The sequence below is a fragment of the Hypanus sabinus genome, chromosome 25 (assembly GCF_030144855.1).
Source record: "Hypanus sabinus isolate sHypSab1 chromosome 25, sHypSab1.hap1, whole genome shotgun sequence".
Lineage (NCBI taxonomy): Eukaryota > Metazoa > Chordata > Chondrichthyes > Myliobatiformes > Dasyatidae > Hypanus > Hypanus sabinus.
The window spans coordinates 11,105,196-11,127,337 of record NC_082730.1 but is presented as its reverse complement, the minus strand read 5'-3'; the positions used below and the strand labels follow the sequence as shown (position 1 = coordinate 11,127,337).

General features: G+C 40.5%; 1 protein-coding gene across 6 annotated transcripts in view; it reads right to left on the bottom strand.

The window, feature by feature from the left end:
• Nucleotides 1-22,142, bottom strand: part of LOC132381005 (fibroblast growth factor receptor substrate 2-like) — a 108,576-nt gene that overhangs the window by 58,905 nt on the left and 27,529 nt on the right. The window contains exon 2 of one of the 6 annotated variants that reach the window (XM_059950078.1): nt 11,519-11,684. The exons of 4 other annotated variants lie outside the window; for them this stretch is intronic. The gene's annotated coding sequence lies outside the window, so the exon portion shown is untranslated. Of the gene's footprint in view, nt 1-9,516; nt 9,557-11,518; nt 11,685-22,142 lie in introns of those variants that run through there. One more of the 6 variants, XM_059950081.1, reaches the window with a different exon arrangement.

Below are 22,142 nucleotides of genomic sequence, written 5' to 3'. Positions count from 1 at the left end.
TGTTCCAAGTCTATTTGTTTTTCCAGTTTTGATTTTACATATGTTGAGAAGATCGGAGTTGACAACACTGATGATTTTGTATCTTTGTTAGATATTATAAACAGCCCTTTTTTTTCACTTTTTCTTTTTCCCTTTTTTCTTTTTTCATTTTTTTTCTTATTAGTTATTAGATTGTTAGATTAGGTTTTTTGCATAAACTTTTTTTTCTTTTTCTTTTTTCTGTTTTTTTTAATATACCTAGGTTTGCCTTGTTTATTGGTTACTGGTATCGTCCATGATTTGGGAAGATTCATTTATACTGTAACTATTGCTTATGTATTCTTTCATGTTCAGTTGAAATGTGTATGTTTGTAATCCCATTATCTATGTATCAATCTTATTATGTTGATATTAATAATAATAATAAAAAGATTGAAAAAGAAAAGAATGAGGGACAACCTAATTGAAACCTATCGAATGTGGAAAGGCCTCTATAGCGTGGATATGGAGAGGATGTTTCCGATTGTGGGAGAGTCTAGGACCAGAGGATGCAGCCTCAGTATGGAGGGCCGTCCTTTTAGAACAGAGACAAGTAGGAATTTCTTTAGTCAGAGACTGAGGGATCCATGGAATTTTTTTACACAACTGGCTGTGGAGGCCAAGTCTTTAAGTATATTTAAGATAAGAGGCTGATAGACTCTAGATTGGTAAAGGCACGACTGGATATGGTGAGGTGGCAGGCAATTGGGGCTGAGAGGGAAATGGATCAGCCATGATGAAATGGCAGAGCAGACTCGATGGGCCAAATGGCCTAACTCTGTTCCTGTATTTTATGCTTTTATGGACTGTTTATTAATGAGCATTAACTCATTCATGCAGGCTTAAATTGGTACATCAACCTGCGATTGAGAATGGGACAATGGTGCTTTCTCCGTTGACCAGGATTGATCCTGATTTTCAGTGCTGTCTGTGTGGAGTTTGCAAGTTCTCTCTGTGACTGCCTGGACCTCCCCTCAGGTGTTCTGACTTCTCAGAATGGGTTGGTAAGCTGATAGCAATTACTGTATACATTACCTCTAATGTAGGTGGATGGAGGGAAAACCAGGGGGTATTAATAAGCATGCGAGAGATAATAGGGAAACATGGATAGACTAGGATTGATAGATTGCTCTGAGAGCCAGCATCAACTTACATTTCCAAACAGAATCCTACATAAAGAAATTAAATGAGAAATACCATCTGAGTGAGAGTCTTTGACCTGAAATATTGGCACTGTTTTGCTTTCTACAGATCGTATCTGACCAAAGTGTTTCCATTTTTGGTTTTTATTTTAGATTTCTGGCATGCTCGGTTTTATTTAGCTGCAATATTAACATTTCCTTCAAACTTTAGGCAGACAAGTGTTTAGCTGTTCACTGGAGTGGTAATGGGTAAAACTGCGTTTACATCCACATGGAATTGGTCAATTTGAACTTTTTGGCCAAACTACTTTGGAGGTATTTACTGGATAAACAAATGAAAAAAAAAACAAATTGCTTTACTCTGCTCTGCAATAACGATCAAACAGTAGCCACTTCTACTCCTGAACTACCATGGAACAGCCACATCCACGCCTCTGGCCCTTCTACATAACTATGGAAATCTGCTCAAACACTGAAGCAACACAGACAATGCTGGAGGAACTCAGCAGGCGAGGAAGCACCTATGGAGAGAAACAGACAAGTGGATGTTTCAGGTTAACACAATGCTTTACAACACCAAGTGTAAGGTTGGGGTTCAATTCCCACCACTGTCTGTAAGGTCCCTTCTGTGACCGTGCGGGTTTCTTCCCACATTCCAAAGATATACAGGTTAGGGTTAGTAAGTTGTGAGCATGCTTCATTGGCGCCAGAAGTGTGGCGACAGGTGTGAGCTGCCCAGCACAATCATCGCTGATCTGATTTGACTTGACGCAAACAACATTTCACTATATGTTTCAATGTATATGTCGCAAATAAAGCTAATCTATCATCAGCAGATCAACAGTCCTGATGAGGTCTGGTAAAGGGCATTTACCCAAAATGTCAACTATCCACTTCCCTCTATAGATGCTGCCTCACATATGGAGTTCCTCCAGTATTTGGTGTGTTTCGTCAGACTTAAAGCATCTGCAATATCTTATATGCTCAAATACTGATTTCACAATGTCACTACCCAAGTATACAACTGGAGAGCATCTAACTTGGTCAAGTGGCCAGTGACTCATGGGCATGCATATTAAATGTTGTATTTTGTATTCCTTTATAGAGAACAAAAAATAAATAAAATTTGAGGAGGAATTTGTTTGCTTTGACCTTTACTGGAACAAGACAGTCTTATCTCCATAGTTATTAACTACAGGTTTCTTACACTGATGCAAGAGAGCTACTGAGACAAGATAAATCAAACATGCAAAATCTTCAACATCATCTGTAATTATTCCATCATTTATATGCAATCAGATGTAAAGTTCCATTAGAATTAAACAATATACCAGAGCTTCCAGTACTGTAAAGGAGAATTTGTCTGTATTAACTTGTTGGTTTCCTATGCAAGAACATACCTGCTTTTGTCCACGAGGAGAACTTGGATGTCACGAGTTTTGCCGTAACTACGTGTTGATCCTCACCCAGCATTTTAGCCTTTGCTATGATTTCACATAAAGGTGATAAGCTAGACATTGAAAATTCATTATTTCCCCAAATAGGTGGTTGGTATAATAAAACTGAAGGAAATTGAAGATCTCAGGAGGATGGAAAAAGGAGGAGCCAGTGAGCTACAGTGGATATACCATATAAAGAGTAAGTACATAGTTCAGTACACGTTCATTAATAATACAACTAATGAAGATTGCTAATATGAGTGGATCCATCTACCTGTGACACCACTTTCAGGGAATTATGGATCTCTATTCCCAGTTTCCTTCTCCTTTCCAAACCCCATTTGAGTTGATTCTTGATTGTGTCTATGATTAATACAAGTGAAGTGTCTCATTGCAAGAAAGGTGAAGGCAAAAGTTAAAATCCAGCACTGAGCTAGCTTAACTAGTTCAACAAAACAGCTATGTGGACAAGAGAAAGGAGACTCAGTACGCAAGATTGCTACTTGTTAAAAATAAACTGTCCCTAAAGCTGATCATTATTAGAACTGAAAATCACCCAGCTTAAACAGATACTGTATGTGCCAATAATCAGACATTAACAAACAAAACACATAATGGAGCCAATGAAGGTCAGTACCACCGAAATAACAAAACTCTTAATCATGGAAAAACTATTTATATTTAGTTCAAATTAGTAAAGGCCAATACCACCAAAATAACAAAATTCTTAATCATGGAAAAACTATTTACACTTAGTTCAAATTATTAACCTCTAAGAGGACCACAACCTTGTCGTAGGGTTTGGAAGCTCATGTTGCTCAATGACCCAGAGAACTATGTTGGCTGGTATTAGAGCTTTATGCTTTGACTCTTGGTAGGGCCACTCATGCCAGATGGGTCAAAGGGTAGAACCCTAACTAAGAGCAGTCCAATGGTCTTCCAGGTGCAGGGGTTCAGCTCAGGGCTACCAACCCTGACTGGTCAAAACAAAATTGTTACGGAAACAGCAATGAGAATCTTTCTATATCTGTGTGCGATAGTATATGGCTAAGGACAGACAGAAATGGAGGACTTTCAATGCTGCCCTAAAGGACAGCGGCACAACAGGCAGTAACAAATTATTTAAGTATTATTTCAACTAGATGTTAGGTTAGTAAAGAAAAAGAAACCTTGTAGCAATAACCCTGTAGTGATTGAAGAACATTTGTAATATTCTGCATTAAAATAAGCTGCATTTTATTTGAAATTATTCTTCATGATTGTGAGAAGAACACCATGCACATATGTGCATTTCTCTACCTTATCGCCAAGGCAGCATTTTTCCATCGTCCTTCAAATTCCAAAAGTCAAGGTCCTTGTTTAAAAGACTATCGCAGAACTATTGGATTTTGATGACAGTAATTAGGGTAGAATTGTGCTGGCACGGTAGCATAGCAGTTAGTGTAATCACTTTACACTGCTGAATCACCAGTTGGGGTTCGATCCCTGCCACTGTCTAATGAGTTTGAATGTTTTCCCCATCACTGTGTGGGTTTCCACTGGGTGCTCTGGTTTCCTCCCACATTCCAAAAGACATATGGGTTCAGGTTAGTCATGCCACATCAGCACCAGAAGCCTGTCGACACTTGTGAACTGCCAACGGCACACTCCTCGTTGATTTGATTTGATCCAAACTACACAGTTCACTGTACGTTTCGATGTACATGGAACACATAAAGCTAATTAATCTTATTTCACTGTGTAGAAAAGCACAATAAAACCACCCTTTCAGTGTGGACATTTAATGGACACCTGAGAAAGGAAAAGCATTCCTGAGGGAAATCCATAAAAGGGAGCAGGGAGATAAAAGTGAAATACAATCAATTTTCAATGCACTAAGAATCCTTTCACAATTGGTATTCTGAACACATTTTAACTCTTAGAACATAGATTACAAGTTTACTTGGCTGCATCTATTCCTTGGCAATCCTTACTTTATTTCTTAAGAGAATTCCCCCCCCCCCCCCCCAAAGTAAAATATTTAGAATTTTGAATCACTTAAATAAGAGTGCATAGTGCACAGAGAAGCTTGGGTACTTTTAATTTGCCAAAACATTCAAACTGAAATAGGGAAACTGAAAGAAACAATTAGGAAAGATTTCATTGAAACCGATTGAATATTGAAAAGCTTATATGTGGAGAGGCTATTGCATTTAGTGGGGTAACTCTAGGACCAGAGGAGAAGGGCATCCTTTTAGAACAGGGATTGGGGGGTTGGGGGTGGGGGGAGGATTTCTTTAGCCAGATGATGGTGTATCTGTGGAAGCCAAGTTATTGGGTATATTTAAACTAAAGGTTCATAGGTTCTTGATTAGTCAGGGCATCAAAGGTAGGAGAGAAAGCAGGAGAATAGGAATGAGAGGGTTAATAAATCAGTCATGATGGAATGGCAGATCAGACTCGATGGGATGGATGGCCTAATTCTGCTTTTATTTCAAGTAGTCTAATAGATAGAGAAAAAAATACTTACGAAAGCTTCCAACAAAACTTACCAAAATGAGGAGGATCACCCTTACATTTGTGTCTCTGTTAAATAAGTCTAGTGTTACTGTGAGAGTCCTCAGTCCTCTTACTCAACTGTGAAGAATGTCCATGTTAAAACTGCATTTTAAACACTGTTTTATACACCTTATAAAGGAAAGGTCTGGATAATCCCTGCTTGAACTCAAATCCAGCAATGGACCAAATGCCTCTCCTTTGGATAGCTCCAACTATGAAAGAAAGTGAAGATATATGCAGAACTGAAACCTTCGTGGTGCGAAGGGTCTATACTGTGCTGTAATGTGTAAGTTTATGCATTGCTCAGAAAAATACATTATTTTTTTAGAATTGCTTCCACTATTTTTAGTAATATTTGCCATAACAAAGTTTTGGTGGCAAACTTCAGCACTCAGTAGTCACAAAATTATTAGACAATAAAATTGGAGCTTTTGTTACTAGATAATTTAGTTAGCAGTCTTTGACTCCACTAGAGGTCTCCAGTTTGCCATTTAAAATATCCTCTTGGAAGTGCCCAACTGACAGAAGTGCCTAACTGACAGCGAATGCAAGCAATATTTACTGCTGATCCAGCAGATCAATTTCCTGGATTTGTGGCAAGTTCCTTTTTAATTTGTGTCTAGCTGAGTAATGCCACTGACATCGAATTGCAGGTGAGTGCAAGATTTTTATTGTTGTGGCAACAATATGTGGTACTCTTCAAAGTCAATTTGCACAGCATGGAGAGTAAGTCACATTATCATCAGAACAGTCAGCAGTTAACTGAGCTCCTGTGGTCTCTCCCCACATGGGTGGAGTACCAAATAGATGCTTTGCGTCCACCCAGAGTAAAGCAACTGGATGAAAAGTTAAAGAATGCCTGCACAATTAACCAACTACTAAATAAAAATCACTGGCAAAATAAGTATTTTAAAACAGTATAAACATTTTTCTTGGAATTTATTCAAGTGCCACACAATTCTCCCACGTTCTGTTAAAAGCTCTAAAATCATCAGAAATCTTCCAAAAATGTACTAAATCCCCTTGAGCAAGGGCAGAAAATTGCAGCTCAAGGCCAGGGATGATTTTAAAAATATTATTTAATCACTGCATAACTATGAAGATGACTTTCAAAAACAGCATTATAAATTTTGTCCATAAAAACACTTCAAACTATTACCTTGTCTCTTAATGTTAATTCCTGCCATTACAAGCTATTTCAACTTTTTTTTAAAAATCATCCAAATCGGTAAATATCTGCTTTAAAATTTATCCTGCCAACTCTCAAGAAAAAACAAATTACAGTGTTAAATTAACATGCACACTCAACAAAATTTAAGACAAAAAAAATACAAATCTCAGCTGCAGAAATTCCTGATTCAAATGAAGTTGCGAGATTCATAAAATTCCATCTTTCTTTCCAGATACTCAGACTAAACCACACAATCATGCTCCCAATTAGGCCTTATACCCCCATCACCAAAACCACATATTTCCAATTCCATGATAGTTTCTTTCTCCTTGCTGTTTCTTCTACCAAGATCCCGATTTTAAACTGCGTCTTCACCTACCTCCAGACTCTGCAATTTTAGCAATAACATCCAAACATCAAACACCTTCTAGCTGATCTATGTTGGCCTGCAGTTTCCCAAAGAATTAAGTTTTTATGTCAGAATAAGGTTTACTATCACTGACAGCATTAAATATTTAATATACTATAATTTACAGTAAGAAATATATTAAAAATAAGCAGCACAGTAGAGTAGTGGTAAGCACAATGCTTTACGGTACAGGTGACCCAGATTCAATTCCCACCGCTGCCTGTAAGGAGCTTGTATCTTCTCCCCGTGACAGTGTGGGTTTCCTCTGGGTGCTCTGGTTTCCTCCCACAGTCCAAAGACATACTCGAGGAAATCTGCAGATGCTGGAAATTCAAAAAACACACACAAAATGCAGGTGGAACACAGCAGGCCAGGCAGCATCTATAAGGAGAAGCACTGTCGACGCCTCGGCCCGAAACATCAACAGTGCTTCTCCTTATAGATGCTGCCTGGCCTGCTGTGTTCCACCAGCATTTTGTCTGTGTTGTCCAAAGAGATACTGGTTGGTAAGTTAATTGGTCACTGTAAATTGTTCTGTGATTAGGCTAGGACTAATTTGGGGGATTGCTGGGCAGCATGGCTCAAAGGGCCGGATGGGCTTATTCTGCCTGGTATCTCAATAAATAAATAAACAATAAAAATCAAATCAGTAATGCAAAAAGAGAGCAAAAATAGTGTGGTAGTGCCCACGGGTTCATTGTTCATTCAGAAATCTGATGGCGGAAGGGAAGCTGGTCCTAAAATGTTGTACACTATTCACTATAGTTTACTTAATTGTAGTGTATACTGGTGGAAGGCCTTGCCCTGATGGCCAGTTCTTATCCAGCACTTTACAAGCCTTGGGCTCCACCATTCCTCTAAATGTAGTTTCCCCACAATATTCCTTCTGTTTAGTAACCCCCCCCCCCCCCTATCTTATCCACCTTTCCTACATTTAAAGTTTCAAAACCCAACTTAGGTCACAAATAAGAACATACACAAAATGCTGGTGGAACACGGTAGGCCAGGCAGCATCTATAGAGAGAAGCACTGTCGACATTTTGGGCCGAGACCCTTCGTCAGGACTAACCGAAAGGAAAGATAGTAAGAGATTTGAAAGACTAGGCCACAAATGTTCACTTCTCATCAGTTCACTTCAGACCTGGGACCCTCGACTTCCTAAATCAGTAGGCCATTCTCTGTGTGGATCAGAAACAGCATCTCCACCTTGCAGACAATAAACAATGGCATACCTCAAGGATATGTGCTTAGCCCAACACTCTACTTACTCTCTCTACACACAACTGGGTGGCTAGTTTGCTAACAATACAACCATTGTTGGCAGAGTTTCAGATGGTGACGAAATGGCATACAGGAGTAAGATATGTCAGCTAGCAGAGTAGTGCCGTAACTATAACCTTGCATTCAATGTCAGTAGGACCAAAGAACTGATTGTGGACTTTGGAAAGGGCAAAATATGGGAACACACACCAATCCACAGAGGGATCAGAAGTGGAAAGAGTGAGCAAGGTCCTCAAGGTCCTGTCTAACCTGGACCTAACATATTGATGCAGCTACAAAGAAGGCATGACAGCTGCTATATTTCATTAGGAGTCTGAGATCTTGTATGTCTCCAAAAATAGTTGAAAGTTTCTACGGATATACTGTGGGTGTACAACGGCGAGTATCTTAACTGGCTGCATCATTGTCTAGTATGGGCGGGGCTACTACACAGAATCTAAGCAAGCAGCAGCAACTGTGAGTTTAGCTCCATCATGGATAATAGCCTCCATGGTATCCATGACATCTTCCAATGAAAGAAGCCTCAAAAAGGTGGAGTCCATTATTAAGGACATCACCATCCAGATCGTGCTCATTGCCACCATCAGGAAGGAGGTACAGAAGCATGAAGACACACTCTCAACAATTCACGAATAGCTTCTTCCCCTCTACCATCCAATTTCTGAATGGACATTCAATCCAAGAACACTACCTCACTACTTTTTTTATTTCTATTTTTGCACTACTTATTTTAACTATTTAATATATACATACTTAATTACCGCAATTCACAGTTTTTTCCTCTATTATTATGTACTGCACTGTGCTGCCGCTGTAAAGTCAAAGTTCAGGTCATATGCCAGTGATATTAAACCAGTTTCTGATATTCCGTTACTGATCCATTCACAAAGGTAATGTGCTAACATCCACCAGGCCACTTCAGTCTTGTCAACCACAGTCAACTGCAGTTGGGGATCCTGAGGCACATACAAAGTAGATAAGACAGGGATGGCAGAAAATCATTCTGATAACAAATCACATCAACTTTGACAAGAAACCAAAAAGTTTAACAGTTTAAATCCCTATATTATATCAGGTTTTTGAACGCTTGAATTTTAATTCCCTGTCTACCAAAGTTGGGGTATGAAGGTCTTAATTAGTAAAGATGTCAGATTACGGGGAGAAGGCTGAAGAATGGGGTTGAGGGCAGAAATAAATCAACCGTGACTCAATAGCAGCACATACTCAATGAGACCTAATGGCTGATTCTGCTCCTGCGTCTTATGATCTTATGGCAACGTCTCCTGACCAAACACTCAGGCATCTGGACACCTTTCCAGTAATATATCTATAATGCTGCCTTAATTATCAGCTTAAAAAAATAGAACAGCCATCTTACTACCTTGAGTGAGTAACCTAGCATTCCCATTATGTATGGTTACCCTTTGAAAGTCTTAGTACATCTGAATTACTGGTATGATACAAATGCTAATTTTTTTGTTGCCATCTACTACAATTATTGAAGATTGGGTCCCCTACCTGCTGCGTTTGCTCGGAAATCCTGCATCTCTTCAACTCTGATTAGCTATGGTGGTTGTCAGGTCCAAAGTTCCTTCTTAAAGATTCGACAGCTCAATAAACCCTTTCTTTTGAAGCAATTCGAGGTTATGATCCCAACACAAGACTAACTGTGAATTTCATAACCGGGACAACTCACTAACATTTGCAATTTACACAATAATAGACAGAGGCACTCTTTACCAAGAATTTACCAATGTTTCTATTGAACTAACATTTTGCAATGTAGGTTAAGGGGTCCTGTACTGTAACAAAATTCCAGTAAATGCAGTAACTCAATCCAGATTAACTGACAAATACACCCACTATTCCATTCTCAACACAAGTTTCATTATGACATACAACCGCATCAAGCTCCAGACACCCGCTATCACACATAACAAACTGCAGTCGCGCTTAAAGCTTCACTGACAGTGCCAGGATTACCTTGGTAACCCAGCACTCCCATTACGTATGGCTTCACTTTGATGCAGCCCGCACTGGTGACCATGAACTCTGTGTGATACTCTTACTGGGGTCAACAGTTAAATGCAATTCCCACAAAGATTTATGAGCTTACAAACAGTCTGACTCCTACTATAGCAAATTTATTGCCTGAAATACACTAATTATGTTCATAGAAAAATGGTTCTTTATTTGCAAGAGCAGGGTTGTAGTCTTTAACTCAAAGTCACAAAGGTTCTGACAAAAAATAGACTTGTTAGTTCACAGAGGCCTCCTCTGTGTTGCACTGCAGACTGTACCAGTTAGCACTGTCACTGTACTGTATCAGTGCAGGACAGGTGGTACATTGACACTTTCAAGCAGTTTGCCCTATATCGTCACACCTCATTAATCCACATTTTGAAGAGTCAGATTAATGAGGTTATAGGACTTTCAAGGCTGCTCCATTTATTGAAGTCAGTTCAAAGGCCTAGTATGGAAGTACCTATGCTCAGGAATGGAAAAGGCCACAGAAAGCAGTGAATACAGCCTACTCTTATCACAGAATCAGAATTAGAATCACCGGCATATGTCATGAAATACGTTAACTTGCAACAGCAGTACATTACATGATAAATATAGAGGAAAAAACTGAATTACTCTAAATATATACATGTATATTAAATAGTTAAATCAGATAGGTAGAACAAAAACAGAAATTTTAAAAAAGTAGTGAGGTAGTGTTCATGGGTTCAATGTCCATTTAGAAATCAAATAACAGAGGGGAAGAAGCTGTTCCTGAACGCCGAGTGTGTGCCTTCAGTATTCTGTACCTCCTTCCTGATGGTAATAATGAGAAGAGGGCATGTTCTAGGTGGTGGGAATCCTTAATGATGGACACTGCTTTTCAGAGGCACCACTCCTTGAAGATGTTTCCACCTCTGATCCCTCTATGAGGATTAGTTTGTGTACTCTTGTCGTACCCTTTCTGAAGTCCACAATCAGTCCTTCGGTATTACTGCTGTAGAGTTCAAGGTTGTTGTTGCAACACCACTGAATTAGCTGGTATATCTCGCTACTGTGCGCGCTCTCATCAGCAAATTTATCAATGGCACTTGAGCTATCCTCCCTGCCACTGAGCACATTTACAAAGAGCGCTGACACAAGACAGCAGCATCCATCAAAGACACCCACCATCAATGCCATGCTCTCTTCTTACTACTACAGGCAGGCAGGAGGCACAGAAGTCTTAAGTCCCATACCACCAGTTTCAGGAACAGTTCCTGCCCTTCAACAATCAGGCTCCAGGACGAGAGCAGACAACATCATTCAATTCTACTCAGAACCGATTCTATGACCTAGAGTTTCACTTTCAAGGAATTCATGTTCAGTATTATTTTTATTCGCACAGTGGCTGTTTGTCAGAGCCTTACCTCTGACATTCCCCCCTATACTTCCCTCCATTCATCTTAAAACTATGACCCCTCGTATTAGCTATATACATATTTTTAATAAATAATATTTTTAATAATAAACTTACTTTGAACTTCCGAACATTTCAGTGTTCCTTTAGCCCAAAGCGTCAACTGTTTATTCACTTCTATAGATGCTGCCCGACCTGCTGCGTTCCTCCAGCATTTTGTGTATGTGTGCTGCTCTAGATTTCCAGCATTTACGGACTTTTTCGTGTTTATGATTTTTACGTTCTGTTGGGAAGGCAGAATTAAAATACATCTGTTTTTCCTGATAATTTATCTCTAAATATGGTTGTTGTTCAGTATTCTCCACCAAAGAATTCTGCACACTGTTACACATATTTTTCAACAATGCACAACCACTTGTCTTCAATGAACATTTTGTGCTCTCTATTGAATAGTAAAAAGGTCAAAATTACACAATACACACTGATGCTAAATGTTCCAGCATAAAAGCTGGTAATATTGATCTGAGGCTGCAAACACTTAAGCTGCAAGCCAACAATATGCAGACACAAAATAAACAAAAAAATCTTTGCAAAATGTCAAGCTATAAGACTGACTTTAAAAAAAGCATCCTTGAATGGCAGACAAAAACAATGGTACTCAAGGTTAGAACACAAGCATCAAATTGTCAGGTAAAGTTGAAATCTGTACAAAAATATTTCAACACAGATTTCTTAGTCATATATTGGGTTGATACTTTCTAATGTCACATCTGTGAATTTCCAAAAATGCTAACAAAGCAAGGTACGTTAGCTGTATCAGTACCTTGCAAACACTCCCTGGAAACAGAAACACATTTATTACGCAAAGCTGCAGCATTCAAGTCTTTCAGTCCTGTACAATAAATCTACGTTCATTAGAAGTTCAGTGATTTTTGTTGGGGTGTATTCCTATCACACCCTAACCCCTCCCTCCCCCAGCCACTGCCCATTCCTGCCTGTCATCTCTGAAAGCATCCTGATCACTCTAACTGGATGTTTTTTAGCTTGATTTTAAAAAGTCAGAGGATCACAAACATATACACTTGGAGATCCCTTCCGATCTCTGTCCCAGCAGTAATAGATACAAAAGAGAAGTGGTTTCTCTCATTTCAAAAACTCAAGTGTGATTTTAAAAAAAGCAACACAAAAGAGCTTTCCAGAACTGATTCCCCCCAATAACAGTGGGGTAGTTTTTAATTCAGCTTCCTCATTTAAAAAGTACAAAGACAAGGATCATCCCCTTAAGATCCACCATTTTGCCCAGACTATCTGAAACTCACCAGTACTGCCGAGATATCCTACTTAATGCAAGCTTGCATGACTCCTGCCAGACATTAATTTAATTCTGGAACAGCACAAGCGGCTGACAGACATTAGGTGCTATTTTGCAGAATATTTGCATCATCATCTCTGATTTCCAAAACGTGTTAAATAATTCTTTGGGCAGCGAAGTTAGCAACCAATAAAGTTAAAAAGATCATATTCCAATTCATAACATTACATTACATATGCAAATATTAAGCAACACCAAACGGAATGATTCATAGGAGAGTTTCACAGGAGGCTGAATATTCTCCCACCCTCTCTCTCTCTCACACATCAGACACAAACTACTGAATACAACAGCAATCTTGATTCCATTTCTGTAGGCCCGAGTTCTACTCTCTTTTTCTTGCTTATCTAGGTCGATGAGTACTCCTAAACTTAAGCGGTTCTGCAGATGCTGAAAAATCCAGAGCAACACAAAATGCAGAAGAAGCATCGATGATCCCAGGCCTATATTCAATGGAGCTCGGAAGGATTCAAGATCATTTGATGTTCTGATTGGTACAAGGAACCAAAGTGCTAGGAACTTCAGAGATGAGCATCCAATGCAAAGTTAGGGGGATCCTGTTCAATGAGAACGCCACAAATAAACACGAAACCAAAAGACTAATAATACTCTAATTTCACAATTATTCAATATTGAGTTCAAAGATATGCTTCAAGAGTTTTGTATGTGATGTGAACAAGGCAAAATTATGCAAAAAAAACCACGTCTTCTGTAATTTTCTTTCTTGCCCCTAATTTCTCTTCCCCCCCCCCCATTTTAATATGGGGTGGTAATGCCACATAATGGTTAGAGTAACACTATAGTGCCAGCAATCATCAATCAGAATTCAATTCTCACTGCTGCTATAAGGAGTGTGTATGCTCTCCCGGTGACCATGTGGGATTCCTCTAGGTGCTCCAGGTTCCTCCTAGATTCCAAAGACACGCAGTTATGGTTAGTGAGTTGTGGTATGGTTGATAATTGAGAGCTGACCCCAGCACAATCCTCTCTTCAGAAAGGGTAAGATGAGTCCTCATCGATGGATCAAAAGTTAAAAGAGCAAGCAGTTTCAAGTTCCTGGGTATCAACATCTCTGAGGATCTATCCTGGGCCCAACATATCAAAGGCGGCACAGCAGTGGCTACATTTCATTCGGAGTTTGAGGAGATTTGGTGTGTCCCCAAAGATACTTACAAATTTCAACAGATGGACCGTGGACAGTATTTTAACTGGCTGCATCACCATCTGATATAGGGAGGGCTACTGCATGGAATCAAAATAAGCTGCAGAGAGTTGTGAACTCGGTCAGCTCTATAATGGGCACTAGCCTCTGTAGTATCCAGGACATCTTCAAGGAGCGATGACTCAGAAAGGCAGTGTCCATCATTAGGGACCCCCATCATCTACGGCATGCCCCCTTCTCATTGTTAGAATCAGGTAAGAGGTATAAGTACACTTTCAATCATTTAGGAACAGCTTCTTCCCCCCTGCCATCCAATTTCTGAATGGACATTGAACTCACAAACACCACCTCACTACCTTTTTTATTTTTGTTTTTGCACTACTTATTTACTTAATATAAAAATTACTGTAATTCCATTTTTTCCCCTCTATAATTATGTATTGCATTGTACTGCTGCCTCAAAGACAACAAATTTCACGGCATATGCTGGTGATATCAAACCTGATACTGATTCAATATGGCCTTAACAACACATTTCAATGTACATGTGACAAATAAAGCTAATCATTCTTCCTTAATTTCATCCCAGTAAGACATTATTTATTTTGTATTTGTTTGTTTATGGGACATGCCATTTATTGCCTATCCTTCACTAGCTCCGAACAGAATGGCTCATGGTGCAGAGTCACAGACTGCGTACATTGAGTTATCTAAGATTTCTTTTTCTCTGGAGGACATCGGTGAGCAAGGTACAGTTTTCAACGATTTTGTGGTTTCATGGTTACTAAGACTGTCATGACATTATTGGAATATACTAGTTTTATAGTTCAGATTTAACTACACAAAATTTCCAGTGGGATTCAAACTCACAGTTCTAGATCAATAGTCCACGACTCTGGATAGCAATCCAATAGCTTCAATGTTATGTTACCGCAACTACAAAGCAAGTGCCTGTAGCCTATCCAATTGTGGGGATGGTACTGTTACATACAATACTGCCCTCAAAAAGGTACTTACTAGTCACAACTCCAACCAAGTAATCAACTAGTTGTCAATCTTTTATTGTAGGCAAAATATATAGGCTTTGCAATGTGTGAAAACACATCAAAAATATATCGTTTTCTGAAACAACTGCACAGTTCAATCAAGTTTCCTCTTATGCAGTCCCTTGAGAACAAAGATGAATCAATTCCATCATCTGTAGCCTTTCATTGACTGCATCTTTCATAGCCTCTGTCACTATTTCCACTATTACTTGCCTCATCTGCCTACCATCCCTCAACTGGACTCAACTAGCACTATCAGCTCTTACCCAACTTCTTTATAGTAGCCATCTCCCCCTATTTTTCACTCCAGATGAAGGGTCTTGACCTGAAACGTTGATTGTCTATTTCCTTCCACAGATGATGCTTGACCGGCTATGTTCTTCAGTATTTTGTTGATTGCTTCCAATTGGGTTTTATGGCTAACATAAGGTGAAGATTAACTTTGTATATCAAAACATGCAGGGAAATGTGTTGCTCACATCAAGGACTGCACAGTCTGAGGATGCGCTGGGGCAGCCCGCATGGGTCGCCATGCTTCCAGAGTCAGCATAGCAGGCCTACAACTTACTAACTCGAATGTGTTGGTGCTGCTTCCTGCGCCCATACTGAGCTCCTCAACTTCATTCACTTTGCCTCCAACTTCCACGCTGCCCTCAAATTTACCCGGTCCATTTCCAACACCTCCTTCCCCTTTTTCGATCTCACTGTCTCTATTTCTGGAGACAGCTTATCTACAGATGTCTATTATAAAACCACGGACTCTCAACAGCTACCTGGGGTATACCTCTACCCACCCTGTCAATTCTCTCAATTCCTCCAACCCCACCACAGCTGCTCTCAGGATGAGGCTTTTCATTCTAGAATGAAGATGTCCTTTTTCAAAGAAAGGGGCTTCCCTTGCTCTACCATCAATGCTGCCCTCAACCACATCTCTTCCATTTCACGCGTCTGCTCTCATCCCATCCTCCCACCACCCTACGAAGGATCGAGTTCTTCTTATCCTCACCTACCATCCTACCAGCCTCTGCGTCCAGCACATAATTGTCCGGAACCTCTGCCATCTCCAACTGGATCCCACTACCAAGCTCTTCATTCCCTCCATTTTCTGCTTTCCACAGGAATCGCTCCCTACACGACTCCCTTGTCCATTCGTCCCTCCCCACTGAGCTCCCTCCTGGCACTTATCCTTGCAAGCAGAACAAGAGCTACACCTGCCCCTACACCTCCTATCTCACTTCCATTCAGGGCCCCAAACAGTCCTTCCAGGTGAGGTGACCCCTGGAATCTCTAGGGGTCATATACTGTGTCCAGTGCTCCTGATGTGGCTTCCCGTATATCGGTGAGACCAGACATAGATTGGGAGACAGCTTTGCCAGAAGAAGTGGGATCTTCCAGTGGCCACCAATTTTAATTCCTCTTCCCATTCTGATAAGTCAATCCTTGGACTCCTCTGCTGTTGAAACAAAGCCACACTTAGTTTGGAGGAACAACACCTTATATTCCTTCTGGGTAGCCTCCAATCTGATGGCATGAACTTCGATTTCTCGAACTTCCGGTAATGCTCCTCTCCCCTTGCCCCCTCTTCACCAGTCCCAATCCCCTTTACTTTCTCCCCTTGCCTGCCCATCGCCTCCCTCTGGTACTCCGCCCCACTCTTCTTTCTCCCATGGCCGCCTAGAATGAAGGTCCCTCAGCACCAGCTCCATAGCAAAGAAAGCCCAGCAGCGTCTCTACTTTCTGCAAAGGCTGAGGAAAGTCCATCTTCCACCCCACCCATCCTCATCACATTCTACAGGGGTTGTATTGAGAATATCCTGAGCAGCTGCATCACTGCCTGGTTCGGAAATTGCACCATCTCGGATCGCAAGACCCTGCAGCGGATAGTGAGGTCAGCTGAGAAGATCATCAGGGTCTCTCTTCCCGTCATTACGGACATTTACACTACACACTGCATCTGCAAAGCAAACAGCATTATGAAGGACCCCATGCACCCCTCATACAAACTCTTCTCCTTCCTGCCGTCTGGGAAAAGGCACCAAAGCGTTCAGGCTCTCACGACCTGTCTATGTAACAGTTTCTTCCCCAAAATTATCAGACTCCTCAATACCCAGAGCCTGGACTGACACCTTACTGCCCTATTGTCTTGTTTATTATTTATTGTAATGCCTGCACTGTTTTGTGCACTTTATGCAGTCCTGGGTAGGTCTGTAGTCTAGTGTAGTTTTTTTCTGTGTTTTTTTTTACGTAGTTCAGTCTAGTTTTTGTACTGTGTTATGTAACACCATGGTCCTGATAAAACATTGTCTCATTTTTACTATGTACTATACCAGCAGTTATGGTCGAAATGACAATAAAAGTGACTTGACTTGACTTCTAATCCCACCCGTCAGACTCTCTCTTCTCCAGCCCTGTAGTTCTTTCACCAATCCACTTCCCATTTATTTACTTCATCCCCGCCCTTCCCAGTTTCACCTATTACCTTGTGTTTTGCCCCCATCTTTTAAATCTACTCATCTTTTGTTCTCCGATTTTGCCAAAGGGTCTCGGCCCAAACGTCCCCTCTACTTTTTTTTTCCATTGACGTTGCCTGGCCTGCTGAGTTCCTCCAGCATTTTGTGTGTGTAACTTACTAACCCGAATGCCTTTGGAATGTGGGAGGAAACCAGAGCACCCGTTGGAAAGCTGCACAGCCACAGGGACAGCGTACAAACTCCTTACAGACAGCAACAGAATTGAACCCGGGTCACTGGCACTGAAATAGCATTACCCTATCCACTATACAACCCTGATGCACCAGCCTGCGAACTGCAAGCTGTTCCGTTATTTGGGCAGGAGGCAGTCAATGGGGTGAGTAGGTAGTTTGTCAGGTAGTGGGCTCCTTCTAAAATGCTCTCATCTGGGTCCTTACAAATGGATTCAAAGTTATCAATATAATCACAAAATGCACCATCTCCACATTGAGCAGTCATAGGCCAGGAATTTGATGTCATGATGTTCTCTGAGCTTGACAATTAGCTTGCAGACATCACCTGACGAGGTGTCAACCTCAGTGCACAGTTTTTAGTGTTTCTCTCTGGGAGTGCTCACATTTATATATAGCTCCCCCCATTTGCTAGCCTCAGTCCTGATTGGCTACCCCTTCAGTTGACCTTTGAATTCTATTGGCTCGCATTTCCTTGGCTCTTAGGGGTTCATACATGCTGTCTATTTCGATATGTTTGTTTACAGAGTTATCAAGGTAGAACCATACTTCTAAAACTTCTTGTGCCTGCTCCATGTTTGCCTGCACCAGAACCTCCATGGTGTTCCAGCAAGTGGTGATCTTTTTGGTCTTCAAGTACCAAGATCAGAGACAGTGGATCATGTCTCCAAACCACCAGTTTGTGTTCCTGTAAATTAGTTGGGCCAGGGATTTTCAAGAGTCAGTAACTATTTATGTTTCTTAAAACAGACATTGGGCACACCCTCAGGTCTTTTACTCCGTCCACCTGATAAAATTAAACATCTTTGATGTTAGGACAATATGAATTCTCATTTAAACAAACTGCATTCAAACTGTCATTCTAAATTGAAGTTAACATTACATGATGCTTTTGCTAAAATTTTATATCACATGGTTCAACGTTCTTAACACCTACAAAAAACAGCTTGCTGATCAGTCTGTTCACCATGAGTGTTTCTACCATAACTCCATTAACACATTTATTTTCTCCCTACAAAATCAACTAAATTTTCACACTTGCGTTTGGATAATCCACTGCTGTAATGCTCTGGCTCATCAAGGTTAGTGCAGGTTTTACACAGTTTTCTCCAGGGAGAACTGGCTCTTTTATGAAAGGACAAAAGATCCATTAGGATGCTCGCAGTGAGAGGTGCCATCAATTATATAGTGCTTTGTCAACCTTCACAGGGGCACTTAGGAAATCCTATTTTCCACATGGCCAGGCCAGCAACACAGTATGCAGAAATATAGGTTTGAAACCACCTTACATCATACAGATTATATTTTTAATGTAAAGTGTTCAAGAATGCATATGTAACATCAGCTAAAATTATTGATCCGACATCTAAAACATTCAACGTATGTTCAATGGCCACTTTATTTGGTACCTTCTGTACTTAATAAAGTGGCCACTGAGTATATATTTGTGATTGTCTGAAGGTGTAGCCCATCCACTTTAAGGTTTGATGTGTTCTGCATTCAGAGATGCTCGTCTGTTGTAAAGCACGGTTATTTGAGTTACTGTCATCTTCCTGTCAGCTTGAACCATCTGACCATTCTCCACTGATCTCTCTCACTAACAAGGCGTTTTCACCCACAGAATTGCTGCTCACTGGTTTTGTTTTTCACACCATTCTCTGTGAACTCTATAAACTGTATTGTGTGAACATCCCAGGAGAGCAGCAGTTTTTGAGATACTTAACCCATCCCATCTGACACCAACAATCTTTCCATGGTCAAGGTCACTTCGATCACATTTCTTCCCCATTCTGATGCTTGATCTGAACAACTGAACCTTTTGACCACGTCGGCATGCTTTTAAGCATTGAGTTGCAGCCACATGATTGGCTGACTGAATATATGCTTTAATATGCAGGTGTACAGTTGTACCTAATAAAGTGGCCGACTGTACACAGAACAACCTGAAACAGCTGATTGTTCCCCAAGCTTTAGTATGTTATTTGACAATCTAAAAATAGAAAGTTGCATCGGAAACAGATTGGAGAAGACACAAGATTTTTTTATTTGAAACTGGAGATGTTCTATTTGAAGCTGAAGGGAGAGCAGCTGTACTACAGAAACATTTGCCATTTCCTCACTTCTGACTGTTCAGAAATAAAGGGCATCTTCAAGTCCAAATGCAACAAGAAACTGACAATGAAAAATAATGTGTACCATAACCCGTGAAAGTACCTGAGGCTTTGTGGCAGCATTTTTTGACATATATACCTGCAAAATTTGGCAACTGGCTACCACACCATCACATCATCATCATTAAAACAGTGTTTAATAATAATCTAATGTTGTAAAATTCAGTGACATTGAATAAAATAAATGCAAACGACCCATTATGTCAGCTTAGTAAGTATGGTATTTCTAAGACAATGAGCAAATGGTACTTTCAACACCTTTTGACACTTACAGGTTCACAGGAATAGGTGCTCAAAAAGCTGATTCCTCTCACTAATAGTTGATGAGAAATAAGCAGTAAGCAGCTTGTTAAATGGCACTTGGAACTACTAGAAAGTTCTTGAAATGGTTAATACACAAAACCAAAGTGAAATTAATACAGTGTATTCCAGTTAATTGGGGCAGCTGCTTCTTTGGGACAATCCTTAAAGAACAAAAACAAATCAAGGAAATAGACAGGATCCCCTTCACTTATTTGGGACAATGTGCCTTTTAATTTGGGCAGGAGACTTGCTGAACATTTTCTAATTAGCGTAAGTCACGTACACAACACCACACCATGTTTAGTGTGAAGTTTTTAAATAGCATCAGTTGTGTGTGTTTGTGTTCAAAGAGCGTGATTTTTGTCACTAATAATGGGCGAGAAATAAGCAGTAAGACAACTCAGAACAGTTTTGCTCACTGCGATTTCAAGCATTCAGGTTTGGAAATGCCAGAAACAGTCAGGAATGAAACTAAAACAAATTTCACTTCAAGTGAGGAACTTACAAAGAATTTGGAAGTATCAACAATAATCATCTTGAATGTTGATTCCCACTGGACACTCAGCTCTCACCTGTGGCTCCAAGTAGCTGTTTGCATGTGATAGCAGCTACGCCCAGCTTCAACAGGTGAGCTAAACCAGGTGAGAGTAGTCAGCAGATCTCATATCCTGGTGAGGTAGGAACATGCCTGTCTTAGCATGCGAAGTCAGCTCCAACGAGCTTGGCAGATAAGATCTACAGTGAGATCCAACAGCCAGGAAGGCAGTTCTGCAACACTATGGAGAGCAAAAAGCATGACAAGGCACAAAAGAGATCACTGTCAGACACCAGTTGTGATGTCTACTTGTCCACTAGACCTGGACTTCCAAGGTTGAGAGAGTGGAACTGCCCCAGTGCAACAGTTTTTCCACTTTAAAAGCTCTCTCATGTAGGTTATTGTCCTGTTATTGTCGGATACGACAGGCAACCACCAGTAGTATCGGGAGTGTTCTAAAATTGTTCTGTCTTTCATTTAAATACATAATTTGTTACTCAGTTATATGGTAGTTCATCTTTTTTATACCATTCCAACTATTTCCATGAAACTGGCTAATTGGGACACGCTCTGATTCGGGCTAAAATACACTGGTCCCAATGTGTCCCAATTAACCAGAATCCACTGGACTACTCGGAGACCAAACACATCCCTACTTTCTAAGCCTCCTACATAGTAAAAAGGTTAGCTTTATTTGTCACATATACATCAAAACATACAGTGAAATGCATCATTTTTGGGTCATATCAAATCTGCGAAGATTGTGCTGAGCAGCCCACAAGTGCCGCCATGTTTCTGGCGCCAACACAACATGCCCACAACTCACTAACCCTGAACATAAGTCTTTGGACTGTGGGAAAAAACCAGAGCTCCTGGAGAAAACCCACAAGATCACGGGAAGAAAGTACAAACTCCTTACAGAGAACAGCAGGAATTGGACCCCCTGGTGCTGTGAAAGCTCTGCTAACTGGTATGGTACCATGCTGACCCTAGTGTGCCTCCAGGATTATAAATAAGTTCAGAGCATTTTAATCACGTATATTGTAAAGATCTAGTGAACGGATTGGGTTAAATTACTGCAGTTTATGTACATCATATGATGCAGAGGGTTTGAAGCATAAGAGTTGTATGCCGGAAAGGGAGTAAAAGACCTTTGATGTTCAAGCAAATGCTACACTCAGCATTCGTATGAAAACCGTAGTGTAGCGGTTAGCGCAAAGCTTTACAGCACCAATTATAAGATTGAGATTCAACTCCCAACAAGGAGTTTGTATGTTCTCCCCATGACTGTATGAGCTTGCTCTGGTTCTCTTCCCCCTCCCCATTCCAAAGACATATGTTTAGGATTAGTGAGTTGTGAGTCAGCTGTATTCTCACCAGAATTGTGTTGACACTTGCGTGCTGCCCAATACAATCCACACTGATTGTTTTGAAACAAATGATGCACTTCA